Source organism: Pteropus medius, unplaced genomic scaffold (assembly GCF_902729225.1).
Source record: "Pteropus medius unplaced genomic scaffold, Ma_sr-lr_union100, whole genome shotgun sequence".
In the NCBI taxonomy this organism is placed as follows: Eukaryota; Metazoa; Chordata; class Mammalia; order Chiroptera; family Pteropodidae; genus Pteropus; species Pteropus medius.
The window spans coordinates 19,807,664-19,816,322 of NW_024351730.1; positions in this window are offsets into that span (position 1 = coordinate 19,807,664).

Consider the following 8,659-nt stretch of genomic DNA (forward strand, 5'->3'; position numbering starts at 1 on the left):
CATCATTTGATAGACAGTTTTCCCTAAATTTTTGGCTATTATGAATAATGTTTTTTTTTTTAACATTCATGTGCAAATTGTGAGTGAACATACTTTCCTTTCTCTTGGGTATATACCTAGAAGTAGAACTACTTCATCATATGATAACTCTGTTTAATCACTGAGAAATTGGCAGGTTTTCCAAAGTGGCTGCACCATTTTCCATTTTTTTCCACTATATGATGGTTTCAATTTTTTCATATCTCTGCCAACACATATTATTATTTTCCTCTTTGATTATAGCCAAGCTATTGAGGACAAAATCATATCTCACTGTGGTTTTGACTTACCATTCTCTGGTGCCTAATGATGTTAAGTACTTTTACATATTCTTGTTGACCATTTATGTATCTTTCTTGGAGAAATGTCTATTCAGGAAGTATTTCTGGGCAAAATACGTGGGTCAGTAAATGTTGTGATTGCCTCCACCCATGACCACATTAAAATTAGAACTAAATTATAGCTTAATCAACCTAGAGAACCATCTGAAGACTAGCTGAGCAGAACCCTTATAACTAAGGATTTAAAGAAGAAGACACATTCAGACTGGTAGGAGGGGCAGAGATGCAAAATGGGCTGGTCCCACACTTGCGTGTAGAAGTAGAGCACTGGGAGGGATATCTCCGTGAAGAGCAAAGGGCCCTAGACCCACAACAAACTCTCCAGCCCAGGGTTCCAGTACCAGAAAGAGGAGTCCCCACAATATCTGGCTGTGAAAATCCATGGAAATTCCATCCGTTGGGGTGAGATGAAAGGTTGCTGGAAACCCATTGTCCTCTTAAAGAGCCTGAGCACAAACTCTCACTTTCAAGCACTCACAGTGGGCTCTGACAGAGGGATGGAGAATAGGGAAACACCAGAGATATACAGGAAAAGACTGAGTTGTGTGGCTTCAGGATGAGGGCTGGAGGGACAGCTGCCATTTATTCCTGTGTTAACTCTCCTCCCACATGGCCAAATCTGCATCTGCTTTGGCCTGATGAGCTCTGCTTGCTCTACTCTGGTACCTCCCTGGGACCTCGCCCCACCCAACTCTCTCACTGCTAGAGGCACTTACCACAGCTAGGCAACCAGACCTGCTCTGAACACCACTGAAAGCTCTTTCAAAGCAAAAAGCTAACTTCAGCTTGCATACCTTCAAAGATACTTTCAGAAGTGGGCAACCAGCCCTGGCCCAAACAGCAGTCTTTCCTGGGAAAATCTTGAGAGTCTATGGGCCAGAGGCATGCAGTGGGTGGCCTTGGTGTACTCTGAGACTTTTGTGAGTGGCCACAGTCTCAGCCCTGGTACCAAACCTGAATCTGCATTAACCTGGTGAACACTACCCACTCCATCCTGGTGACTCACTGGAATAATGCCTCACTGAACTCATCTACTGCCCTAGTCTCTTTTAATTGCTGAGCCTTATGGGGAACTAGTAGGTGACCTCAGGTTTAGGGATACTCTGAATCTTTTGCTGAGCTGCCCCAGGTCCGGTACTGGTGACAGCCAGCCTTGGTTCACAAAGTGGCTTGCTCATGCACCTCCTGGTTCAACTCAGTCAGTGACTAAATGCAGGTAGCTCCTACTAGGTATCCCTTATCTGGTCACAGACAGCGACTGACCTTGGCTTGCAGGAGAGCTCCTTCCAGATGGTCCCTGACCCAACACACCCATGGGTCAGCTTCATACCACAGCAGAGCACTACCTGATTAGCCCCACAAGTGGTACACTCAAAGGGTGGTCTCAGCAGGCACATGAGTCTACTGAGCCAAATCCTACTTCATGAGGTCAGCCCACATACAGAGGCTCATATGCGGTAGGTGTGGCCAAGCCTCACAGCCCATAACCCTGAGAGTCAATTCTAATAATCAAGGCTCAACAACAGCAGGAGGGCACACATAGCCCACACAAGGAACACTCCTTGAGCACCCGGCACAGATAACTTAGGGAGACTGTGTCACTGAGACAGAGGACATCTACTACATAAGGCCACCTGGCCAAGACTAGGAGATGTAGCAGCTCTACCTAATACATAGAAATGAACACAGAGAGGCAGCCAAAATGAGGAAACAAAGAAACATGTCCCAAATGAAAAAAATGAGAGAAAACTCCAGAAAAGAACTAAATGAAATATAGGCAAGTGACCTAGCAGCTACAGAGTTTAAAGCACTGCTCAAGGATGCTCAAGAAACTTAGGGAGAACTTTAAGAAAGAGATAGCAAGCATAAGAAAGGACATAGAAACTATAAAAAAAAGACTACAGCAACAGAAGTGAAAAATACAATAACTGAAATAAAGACTACACCAGAAAGAATCAACAATAGATTAGATGAAGCAGAGGATTGAATCAGCTATTTGGAAGACATGGTAACAGAAAACGCCCAACTGGAACAGCAAAACAAACAAACAAACAAACAAACAAATAAATAAAATGAGGACAGTTTAAGAGACTTCTGGAATAATATCAAGCATACTAACATCTGCATCATAGGGGTAGCAGAGGAAAACAGAGAGCAAGGGATTGAGAACATATTTAAAGAAATAATGATAGAAAACATTTTTTAACCTGGCAAGGGAAATAGACATGCAAGTTCAGGAAGCGCAGAGTCCCAAACAAGGGTGATCCAAACAGACCCACACCAAGATACATCATAATTAAAATGGCAAAGGCTAAAGACAAAGAGAATCCTAACAGAAGCCAGAGAAAGGCAGCTAGTTACTTACAAGGGTACTCCCGTGAAAAGGTCAGCTGATTTTTCAACAGAAATTTGCAGGCCAGAAGGGACTGGCAATAAATATTTAAAATGATGAAAAGAAAGGACTTATAACCAAGACTACTCTACCTAGTAAGGCTATCAATTAAAATGGAAGGTGAGATAAAGAGCTTCCTAGACAAGAAAAAGCTAAAGAAATTTATCACCAGCAAGCCAGTATTACAAGAAATGTCAAGGAGACTTCTGTAAAAAGAAGAGGGGGGAAAAAACCATAAATATAAATAATAAAATGGCAATAACTATGTACCTATCAATAATCATTTTAAATGTAAATGGATTAAATGCTCTAATCAAAAGACATAGAATAGCTGAATGAATAAGAAAACAAGACTCATACATATGCTGTCCACAAGAGACTCTTTTCAGATCAAATGACACACACAAACTGAAAGTAGAGGGTTGGAAAAAGATATTTTGTGCAAATAGAAATGAAAAAAAATCTGGGTAGCAATATTTATATCAGACAAGATAGACTTTAAAACAAAGGCTATGATAAGAGATAAAGAAGGACACTACATAATGAAGATATAATCCGAATAAACATTTATATACCCAACATAGGAGCACCTATCTATATAAAGCAAATATTGATGGACAGAAAGGAAGACATCAACAGTAATATAGTCATAGTAGGGATTTTTAATACCCCATTATCACCAATGGTCAGATCTTCCAGACAGAAAATCAACAAGGAAATAGCAGCCTTAAAGGACACACTAGACCAGATAGATTTAATTGATATTTTTAGAGCATTTCACCCCAAAGCAGCAGAATATACATTCTTCTCATATGCATGTGAAATGTTTTTCAAGATAGCCCACATGTTAGGCCACAAAACAAGTCTCCACAAATTTAAGAACATTGAAATCATACCAATTATCTTCTCTGATCACAATGGTATGAAACTAGAAATCGATTACAAAAAGAAAGTGGAAAAATACACAGACATGTGAAGGCTAAATAACAGGCTGCTTAATAGCAAATGTGTTAACAATGAGTTCAAGGAAGAAATCAAAATATACCTTGAGACAAATGAAAATGAAACTCAATAGCTCAAAATCTGTGATACACAGTGAAAACAGTCCTGAGAGTGAAATTCATAACAATACAGGCCTACCTAAAGAAACAAGAAAAATCTCAAACAATCTAAACTTACACTTAAAAAAATTAGAAAAAAACCCCAAACGGGAAACTAAGCCCAAAGTGAGTAGAAGAAATAAGTGATAAAATGAAAGCAGAAATAAATAAAATAGTATTAAAAAAAACACATGATAAGTAAATGCAAAAGCTGATTCTTTGAAAAGATAAACAAAATTGATAAACTTTTAATCAGACTCATCAAGAAAGAAAAGAGAGAACCCAAATAAATAAAATTAGAAATGAAAGAGAAATGACAATTGACATCACAGAAAAACAAAACATTAAAAGAAAATGCTATGAGCAATGAATTATATGTCAACCAATCAGACAATCTGGAAGAAATGGATACATTCATGGAAACATACAATCTTCCAAGATGGAGTCAAGAAGAAGCAGACAATCTTTACCTGATTACTATTAATGAAATAAAACCAGTAATCAACAAACTCACAACAAACAAAAATTCAGGATTGTATGGCTTCACGGTTGAATTTTACTCAACATTCAAAGAAGAATTAACACTTATTCTCAACATATTCCAAAAAATTCAGGAGGAGGGAGGGCTCCCAAGTGCATTTTATAGGGCCCCATTACCTTGATTCCTAAACCAGACAAAGGCATTAGAAAAACAGAAAATTATAATCCCTGATGAACATAGTTGCAAAAATTCTCAACAAAATATTAACAAACTGAATTCAGCAATGCATTAAAAAGATCATACACTATGGTCAAGTGGGATTTATTCCTGAGATGCAAGGATGGTTTATTATCCACAAATTAAATAATGTGATACACCACATAAACAAATTGAAAGATAAAAATCATATAATCATATCAATAGATGCAGAAAAATTGTTTGACAAAATCCAGCATCGATTTATAGTAAAAACACTAAGCAAAGTGGGAATAGAGGGCACATACTTTAACTTAATAAAGGCCATATATGACGAATCTACAGCTAACATCATAGTCAACAGGGAAAAGCTAAAAGTATTTTCCTTAAGATCGAGAACAAGACACGGATGTCCACTTACACCATTTTTATTCAACATCGTATTGGAAGCCCTAGCTACAACAATCGGAGAAGAAAACAAAACAAAGGGCATCCAAATTAGAAAGGAAGAAGTAAACTTGTCATTATTTGCAGGTGACATGATACTATATATATATAAGAACCCTAAAGATTTCACCAAAAACCTGTCAGAACTGATAAGGAAAAAAAAAATGGCATAGATGATAGAGGCTCTGTTCATTCCCCTGGTGACCAAATCAAAGCTGTGACAGAAACAAGGAGCAAACAGCAAGGAATCTAGATGGGATCTAAATGAACAAGCCATACAACTAGAAAGAAAACTAAGAAATCACCCTGCAATGGCAGAAGGTAGGATGGGGCATAAATGTGAGGCTGCCCGGTCCAGAGCAGCAGAGTGGGACAGAAGCCATAGCAGCGGCAGTGGCAGCTGCAGATATCTATTAAATGGGCAGACATAGCCCTTTAAGAGACTTTCACGGTAACAGATCAATTTGCCCTGAGCACCAGGGCCAGTTCAGCTGCGCAAGGGGCAACAAAGACTTTCAGAGAGACACTGAGTTGTTGGAGTGAGAGCCGAGGGGAGACTTGCCCTGTAGAGAAGTGCTGGAGGTATCCATTGTTCCTCTGTTGAGCCCTCCCCCTCCCAGTGTTTGAATTCAGAGCCTTCATAGCTGAGACATCATCAAACTGGAAAATAGAGGTCACTCTGCTCAGAGGAGTCCCTGAAACTCTGCTTCCTCCAACTCACAACCTCACCCAAAAAACACTCAAGAGTGTCCTTGCTTAGACAGGTGCTCCTTGCTGAGCAGTGCCTAGACTCACACTGGTGGCAGCTGGCCTCGGTTTCTGGTGTGGCCTTTTGAGGCAAATATGAGCACGACATCTGTGGATTACTTGCTGAATCTTAACAGGTGGCCTTGGAGAGGCACAAGCTGGGGCTAAATTTAGCCTGCAGCCAAACCCCTCTTAGGTTTGTGCCACTGGACACTTACCACACAGCCACACTAATAAGACCAGAGACTTAAGAGCTTTGCTTAGTGCATAGAAGCAGACACAGAAAGGTAGCCAAAATGGGAAGACAAAGAAGCAGAAACTATATGAGAGAACAGAACAGAGATCCAGAAATAATGGAGTCAAGCAATCTAACAGATGCTTCAAAACATTCTAACAGAGTTCAAAACATTGGTTAGAAAGATGATCAATGAACTTAGAGGAAGTGTAGATAAATTCAGTGAGAACTTCAACAAAGAGATAAAAAAAAACCATAAAAATGGAAATGGAAATTATGAAAGGGAACCAGTCAGAAATGAAGAACACATTAGCTGAAATGAGAAGTATATTAAATGGAATAAACAGAGTAAATAAAGAAGAGGATCAATTGACCTATACAGAGGATGGGAAAGCCAAGAGCACTAAATCAAAATGGCAAGAAAAAGAAGCCAAGACTATAATAATAATTTAAGGAGCCTATGGGACACTATTAAATGTAAAAACATTTGTGTCATGGGGTCCAGAAAGAAAACAAGATGTTGAAGAGCTATTTAAAGAAATAATGATGGAAAACTTCCCTAACCTGTTGAAGGAAATAGACATACAATGCCAGGAAGCTCAGGGAGTCCCCAAAACCAGGAACCCAGAGAGGCCCACACCAAAACAAATCAAAATTAAAATTCCAAAGGTTAAATACAAAGAGAGAATCTTAAAAGCAGCAAGAGAAAAGCAGTTAGTTACGTACAAGGGAGCACCCATAAGACTGGCAGCTGGTTTCTCAAAAGAAACCGTGAAGGACAGAAGGGTTTGGCACAAAATATTCGATGTGATAAAAACCCAGAATCTACAACCAAGAATATTTTATCTAGCAAAGCTATCATTTAGAGTTGAAGGACGGATAAAGAGCTTTCCAGACAAAAATAAGCTAAGAGAATTTATCACCACCAAGCCAGTATTACAGGAAATGCTGAAGGGACTTCTTTAAGAAGAAAAAACATGTATCAAAAACAGGAATAAAAAATGGTAATAACTACATTCTTATCAACAAGTATCTCAAATGGAAAAAAATGAAGTGCCGCAACAAAAAGATAGAGTGGCTGAATGGACAAGAAAACAAGACCCCTATTTATGCTGCCTATGAGAGACTCACTTCAGATTATAAGACACAGTAAAAGAAAGGGGACGGAAAAAGATATTGCCTTGATGGACCTAGAGGGTATTGCACTGAATGAGATGGATTGGATAGAGAAAGACAAATATAGCATGAATTCACGTACATGTGATATCTAAAGAACAAAATCAACAACAACAACAGCAACGAAAGCAGAAATAAACTCATAGATACAGAGAATATTTAGAGAGAAACTAGATGGGAAGGAGTTGGGGGGGACAAAAAAGGCAAAGGAATTAAAAGGTACAAATGGATAGTTGCAGAATAGACTTGGAAATGTAGAGTGTAGCATGGGGAAGATGGTTAATAATGTAATAAATATGTAAAGAGGAAGACGGGTACTGGATTTAGTGGGATGATCACTGCAAGTTATGTGAATCACTATGCTATACAACTGAAACTGATATATTACTATAATTGAAAAAAAAACTCATTGAATTGTACAATGTAAATACAAGCAACTAATTGTTTATTATATTTCAATAAAAATGAAAAAAAGTCTACCATCATGCTAGTAAAGAACCCAATGTTTGAGTCACTCGTTTCCATACTCCTCTTTATGCTGTTGACCCTTAATCTATTTCTCTTGCTGTTTGTTGAGATTGAGACCTTGTGTTATCCAAATGGCTACTTTTTAAAAACTAACTTTAAAATTTTTTCAATTACGGTTGTACAATATTATTAGTTTCAAGTGTTCAGCATAGTGATTAGACATTTATATAACTTATAAAGTGTTCACCCCAATAAATCTAGTACACCATGTGACATCATACATAGTTATTACAATAATATGACTATATTTCAAATGACTTCTAAAAATCTCCACCTAAGTATGGCTTTGGTTCCTTGAAGTGAATAAATTCAAAAGAGAACACAACACATTTATCTTAAAAAAGCTGTCCTTCCAATTGTTTCCTATTTCAGTAAAAGCCATCAGTATCCAAATAAACATATAACTAATATTGCAGAGTAGAGATTGGATTAAACATGGCAGTGTGAGAGATGTTCCTAGATCTCTTCCCTTGAAACAACAATAAGCTGGTCACTTAAAACTCAACAAAAAACACCCAAACTGCATACCAGCACATCTGAGCATAGGATCTGCACATAAGAACTACCACAGGTCAGAACCCCAGCTGTTAGTGGGTGGACTGGGAGAAACACAGAAGCTGTCTCTCGCAGCCAGAGCTCCCTGTGGGAGGAGGAGGAGAGAAGAAAGAGTGGTGAGTTCCCTGAACAGCCCTGCCTAAGAGTGCTGTGAGCTCCATGTGGACGGCAGCAGGGCCCAATGATCAGGGTAGAAGGCAGAGAAACAGGATGGGGACAGCAGAGAAACAACTGTTGATTTTTACCAGCCGCAGTTACAAAACCAAGGCTGAGCCACAGCCTCCAACCCCCAACCCAGAGGACTCCTCCCGCTGTACCCTCTGAGACGGAACTCCGTGGAGCCCCATGGGAATCTGAGTAAATGCTACCAAAACTGTCACTAACACTGACAGGAACTACACTGAGGGTAGAGATCATGATTAA